This window comes from Cannabis sativa, chromosome 1 (assembly GCF_029168945.1).
Source record: "Cannabis sativa cultivar Pink pepper isolate KNU-18-1 chromosome 1, ASM2916894v1, whole genome shotgun sequence".
Taxonomy (NCBI): domain Eukaryota; kingdom Viridiplantae; phylum Streptophyta; class Magnoliopsida; order Rosales; family Cannabaceae; genus Cannabis; species Cannabis sativa.
Genome location: NC_083601.1, coordinates 67,337,839 through 67,343,950, shown reverse-complemented (window position 1 = coordinate 67,343,950; position 6,112 = coordinate 67,337,839). Strand labels below are relative to the sequence as shown.

Below are 6,112 nucleotides of genomic sequence, written 5' to 3'. Positions count from 1 at the left end.
GGGATTAAGAAAAGAATTAGCAAAACCCTAACTAGATAATTATGAGTTAATTGAGGAATTATATTATTGTATAGTTCAACATATGTGAAATTATATGAATTTAACATGTTAAGACCCCGTTGGTGAGCCAGGGGCATTTTGGTAATTATGACCCGAGAAGGGTAAATTGTTGAGATTAATTTAATTACGTGCTTAATAGAACTATATTATTATATAGTATGCCTGTGTTGTCTTTTCAGGTGTGTTCTGACAGGTTGGCGCGGTATAGTCACACCCGGGAATTTCAGGCCGAACCGGGTTCGGGCCCGAAATCTAAATTTGATTGATTTATTTGGCATTATTATTTATGGGTGATAATCTGAATTTTTATTTGAAAATAATTGAGTATGAATTTACTTGAATGCCCTTGTATGTGTGAATAGGTGAAAAATTGGCCTTAGGGGCAAAATGGTCATTTGACCTTTATTTTCTATATTTGGTAAAAGCTGATTTTTTAGAGAAGTAAATGAATTTCTGGTTTTTGTATCCCTCACACCCGACCCCTCTCTCTCTCTCTAACCCTTTCTTTTAGAAATCTTGATTTTGAGAAAAAAGGGCTTGATTTGGTGTAGCTTTGTGGATGTTCTTGCTTGGGAAGAACTTGAGGAACTTGTGGTAATGATCTTTAGCCTTTTTGATTTATTAATTTCTGATGTTATGTAATGAATTAAGGTGTTCTTGATTTTCTTAAAATTATGGATGCATGATAGTGGAATTAGAGGTGATTTTGGTGTTAATCTTAATGTTTTAGCTTGATTATATTGTTGAGTTGAGGAGTATGTTTACTAGTAATTTCAGATGAGATTTCTAAGGTTATATTGTGTTTGAAATCTAACCTTAAGTTCTGATTTTTGTTGTGTTCAAGCATGAGGTATTTGGGGTTTTGATGTTCATGATTATAGACTTGATTTCTAGGTTGAATTTTGCTCAAGTGTTGAGCTTGGCTTGAGTGTTGTTAATCTAATTTGTGGGATACATATTCTGTGGTGAATTTAAGCATGAAATTTGTGTTTTTACTCTGTGATTTGGTTGAGGTTCGAAGTTATGGAAAATTAACATGTTTAAGACCTTAAAAATGGAGTTTTGGGGTGTTCTAAACCCAGTAGTCGCGACGGGATTTTCGGCCGTCGCGACTGGATCTGGCAGTGAGAAATTCTGTTTTTCTCAATTTTGTTTTGGCCATAACTTTTGACTCGGGACTCCGTTTGGGACGTTCTTTATACCGTTGGAAAGATCTTTTCGAGCTCTATGTGATTCTCTGTATTTGAAATGCCATGAATTTATTTTATGAATATGAAATCAGGGGTTAACCCTATTTGTGAAAATCCCGGATTGTGTGTGACTAGGATTACCGGCACCTGGTCAGGAGCACCCGAGGATTTGGAATCTCTACTATTGCGGGACAACAGGTAAGACAATGATTAGCACGTAGAGTATGCGCAGTGGCGCTTATGTTGAGAATGATATGCATGAATGTTTAAGTAACCGGGATTAGGGTTATTACCCTAATAGGAACGGTCTAATAGCCTAGGGTTATTACCCTAGTGATATATGTGTATAAATGCCATGCCATGTTAATTGAAATGAGATTTAAGGATTATGTGCTCAAGGCATAATCAGGTTGGACTCGGTACTCATAACCGAGATGAACCGCTTCTAAGGCCTTAATGTATTTAGACGTGTGAGAGTAACACGTGGGTCTACGTCATGTAGATTTAATTAGATGTGTGAGCGCAACACATAGGTCTATGCCACGTAGACATAAATGGGCATGATGAAATAATGATCAGGTCTGTGCTATACAGACATATGTGAATGAGCATAATATATTTGTTATGATTTATACTGTCTTGTTGGGCTTGGCTCACGGGTGCTCTACTGTGCAGGAAAGGGTAAGGCATTAGCTGATCAGCCATGAGTTTCAGGAGCAGGGCGAAGAATGTACATGTTCATGCCACTTCAGACCAAGCGGGTTATGGGTCTAACAGTGTTGACTTTTGTATTCTGTTTTGCCGCTTAGGTCGGCTAGTAAGAAAGAACTTGTAATAATTTTGTAAATATTTTTGGGATCCCAACTATGTTTGAAAAAGTTTAAATATATTACAAGTTTATTTTCAGTCTGTTTAATATAAAAGTTTAAATTCTGCGCTGTTTTTAATTAGTAATCCCGGTTAGGGGATTAGGGTTTCATAATCATTTTGGGTAGCGTGCCTAATTATTTAGGGCGTTACAAGATGCGTGAGTGGCTTTGGCGTGGTATGGTCGACGTCTTTAGTGTGTGTTGACTGTAGATTTATGTTTGTTGCCCCTGATTTCACCCAATATACGTGGACCAATCGAACAGGGACACGTGGATCAGATAACTTGTAAATATTTGCTAAGTCTTTGTATGCCACAAGGAAGCACTCTGGGCATAGGTCCCGGAGGAGGCACCCGGAGTGCAAGGTGCTCCCGGAAGCTCGCATAGCATAAAGCCTCTCCGTGAGGTGTCAGGCTTCTCCTGAGCAATCAAGTCGCATTTAATGCTGCATGGGAGGAAGCGTGTTGGGACTGCAACACGCAATAAAGTCTAACGGCACAACCTCCAAACAACAGCGCCACAGTAATGATCATTTAAGTCTAGCGACGGCTACTCTGCGAAGAGTCACATCAATCACAAGGCAAAAAGGACATTCCTCATAAAAACCCTACAGCACCTAGGGATTTGACCATGCATTACTCATGGTATATACATTGGGAATACCCAACTTTATGGATACTTACATATACGTTTGTAAGAACAATTCTAGGGATTACCCCACCAAAACACTATAAATACCCCCTCAAAGCTCATTAAATGGGATCGAGAATCTTGGGCTGCATATGAGCAAGAAGAGTAAATACTCACCAAGAACATTCTCTGTATTTATAAGGGTGACATTCCCTCAAGTGTGGAATCTGTATTAAAGACATCCATTAATAACAAAGACTCGTGGACTAAGGCTCATTAACGCCCCAACCACGTAAAAATCCTTCTCTCGCTTTCTTACAGCTCACTATTATAATCGTATTTTAGTAGTTGCTGAAAATCTCGGTCAACATTTTGGTGCTTTCATTGAGAGCTGAAGGAAGCTGCTACACCACAAGCATTTGACTTCACAAATATGGTGGAGACAAGAAGTACACGTCAGCCTCGCCCTCTGGAAGATGCTCAAGACCCAAACGAGGAAGATGTAGCCTCAAGAGCAGCAGAGGAGTCCGAGGAAGAAGAAATAGTCCCCGATGAGGACTACGAGGGAAACCTCGACGAGTATGCCTATGACGAAGGAAGTTACTCAGAACTGGTGCTTCTCAGACAAAAAGCTATCGATCACGAAGCCGAGATCGAAGCTCAGAAAGCGCAAAACCAGAAAATGCAGGAAGTGATGCTAGCCATGCAGAAGGCTATGGAAGCAGCTGGCATTCACGTGCACCCCAAGGCAATGACCGCTGGACTCAACAGGGAGCCAGCGACATCTTCGCCTAATTCCCAGCAGCAGAAATCTAGGGAACCTAGCCCTATAAGATATCCTGCTGAGGGAAATCAGACAAAAAACCCTACTTCTACCCCTGGGCGAAAGAAAAAGGTGCAGGATCCGCGAAAGGTCCGCTCAGATTTCCCTAAAGGGAAAGGTCCGCAGAGGGGCAAGCCCCAAAAAGGGAGTCTTGGCCCTCAGGATCAAGGGGACCGAAAAAGCGTTTCTGTGCACCAGGAACCAGGGGGTAGAGGGAGAAGAGGACAGAGATGTCCTCCCATAGATCTGAGAAATCAAATCAATGGGAATCAAGGTGACCTCCGGGATCACCTTGACTAAAAAAGATACGAACCCGTGGTTTCCCCGGGTACGTTAAATGAAGGAATTATGGCGGAACTCGCCATACTCCGAAAAGACATTGCTCGAGTCTCCCGGAGGCAGAAGGGAGACGACTCCGATTCAGACAGCGAGGATCGGGAGCCGTGTGCCAAGCACATCCTGGAGGCGGAGCTCCCTAAAAACTTCAAGATGCCCGAAATGGCGGCGTATACCGGGAACTCCGATCCCAGCGACCACCTGTCACGGTTCAACCGTGTCATGACGGTCATGAGGGTCAGCAATGACACCAAATGTCTGTGCTTCCCACTCACTCTGAGTGGGTCCGCGGAGGAGTGGTTCAAAAAGCTGGAACCAGGATCCGTGGGCTGTTGGAACAAGCTCCAGACCAATTTTCGGAGACAGTTTGTCGCCGCAAGAAAGGTCAACTTGGAGGTCAGTGCCTTGACTAATATCAAGCAACTGCCCACTGAGACCTTGAAGAATTACATCAAGAGGTTCCGAGAGGAAGCCTCGAAGACCAAGAAGGTTGATGACGGACAACAACTTGCACTTCTCCAAGCAGGAATCCGTACTGGGACTCCCTTCTGGAATGAGTTGCAGCAAGAAGGGGCTGCTAGCCTCCAGGACTTCCAGAAGAGAGTCCAAAAATATATCAACCTCGAAGAAGCCCAAATCGTGGCCTATGGAGGCTATTATCCCACCGGGATAGCAGGGTACATGCCCGGAGTATCACCCTTGGATACTGCCCCGGCCGCAACTCCACAAGTGAGTGGCATACAATTCTCTGCTACCCCCGGGTATAGCCAGGGCCAAGCTTTGGCGCCAGCATCTTCTCATTTTGGCAACCTGTCCGGGGTGAATGGGCAAGCTCCTTCACATGCTGCCCCGACTGCTAGCTTAACAGGCCCTTCCCAGGGATCGAGGAGTAAAAGGTCCTCCAAAGGTAGCACCCGAACGGGAGAGAAGCGTCAGAAAAAGGGGTACACCCCCCAATATACTCAATACACGGAGCTATCGGACTCCCAGGAACGTGTGTACTTCGCCACCAGGCAAAATACGCACTACCGGAGACCACAGCCGTTATATAAAGACAGCTCCCGGAGAGATCCGAGCAAAAGATGCGAGTACCACAACGACATTGGTCATAGCACCAATGAATGTAAGAATCTCAAGGACGAGATCGAAAATCTAATCCGATTGGGCCACCTCTATGAGTGGATCAAGAATAGGCTGCCCCACCTTAATCCGGGTCAGGTGGCTGGGGGTATGCCTCCGGGAACACCAGGGGGTACAGCAGGAGTATTGGCTCCGGCTGCTCCCGCAGGTGACGCCCAGCATATTCCCGGACTGCCGCCCCGGCCTAACGGGCGGGTAGCCATGATCTCCGAAGGTCCCCATATCGGAGGGAATACTCGCAAGGAGCGGAAACGATATGCCGAGGCCGCAAAACACAATGAGATATGGGAAGTTACTCAACTCCCAGCTCAAAGGCCTCGGCTGATGGACCAACCCATCACGTTCACGGAAGAAGACGCCAAGACGGTGCGCTTCCCTCATCACGACCCGTTGGTCATAGAGACCCCCATCGCGAATAAAGTGGTGGCCAGAGTCTTAATTGACAATGGGAGTTCCGTGAACCTGCTCTTCAAAGAAGCCTTCACCGCGATAGGCTTGACCGACCGTGACCTCTCGCCTAGTGGGTCCCAGCTCACAGGGTTTAACGGGGCGACACTTATCCCAATGGGAAAGGTGAGGCTCCCGGTTACTCTGTGCCCGGATACTCCCCAAAGCACATTTAAATATTGCACCTTCGTGGTGGTGGACTGTCCAACAGCCTACAACGCAATCCTCGGCCGACCGGCCCTAGTGGACTTTGGTGCAATCACTTCGATCCGACATCTGTGCCTAAAATTCCCTACCCAGGAGGCCGGAGTCGGGACTGTGAGGGGGAATCAGGGGGAAGCAAGGCAATGTTATAATGTTGCCACCCACCTACCCGTACTTATGGTCCGGGAGTTCGCTGAGCCAGAGATGGCTGAAGAGGATGAGTTGGATCCTCGCGTAGGATCCGAAAGGATCGTGGAACCAATGGAGGACGTCGAAGAAATACCAGTGTGCGACGTCGACTCCACCAAAGTACTCCGGTTAGGGAAGAACCTGGACCCTGAGGAAAAGGACAAAATAATAAAAACACTGAAGGGCGCCATCGACATCTTTGCATGGCGCCAAGAAGACATGAC

At 45.8% G+C, this 6,112-nt stretch overlaps 1 long non-coding RNA gene across 1 annotated transcript; it reads left to right on the top strand.

Moving 5' to 3' along the window:
* Positions 1–296: 296 nt before the first annotated feature.
* Positions 297–2,156, top strand: LOC133033674 (uncharacterized). The gene is made up of 2 exons (XR_009685798.1): positions 297–654; positions 1,926–2,156. It is a non-coding gene; the product is annotated as an uncharacterized LOC133033674 (long non-coding RNA).
* Positions 2,157–6,112: the final 3,956 nt, after the last annotated feature.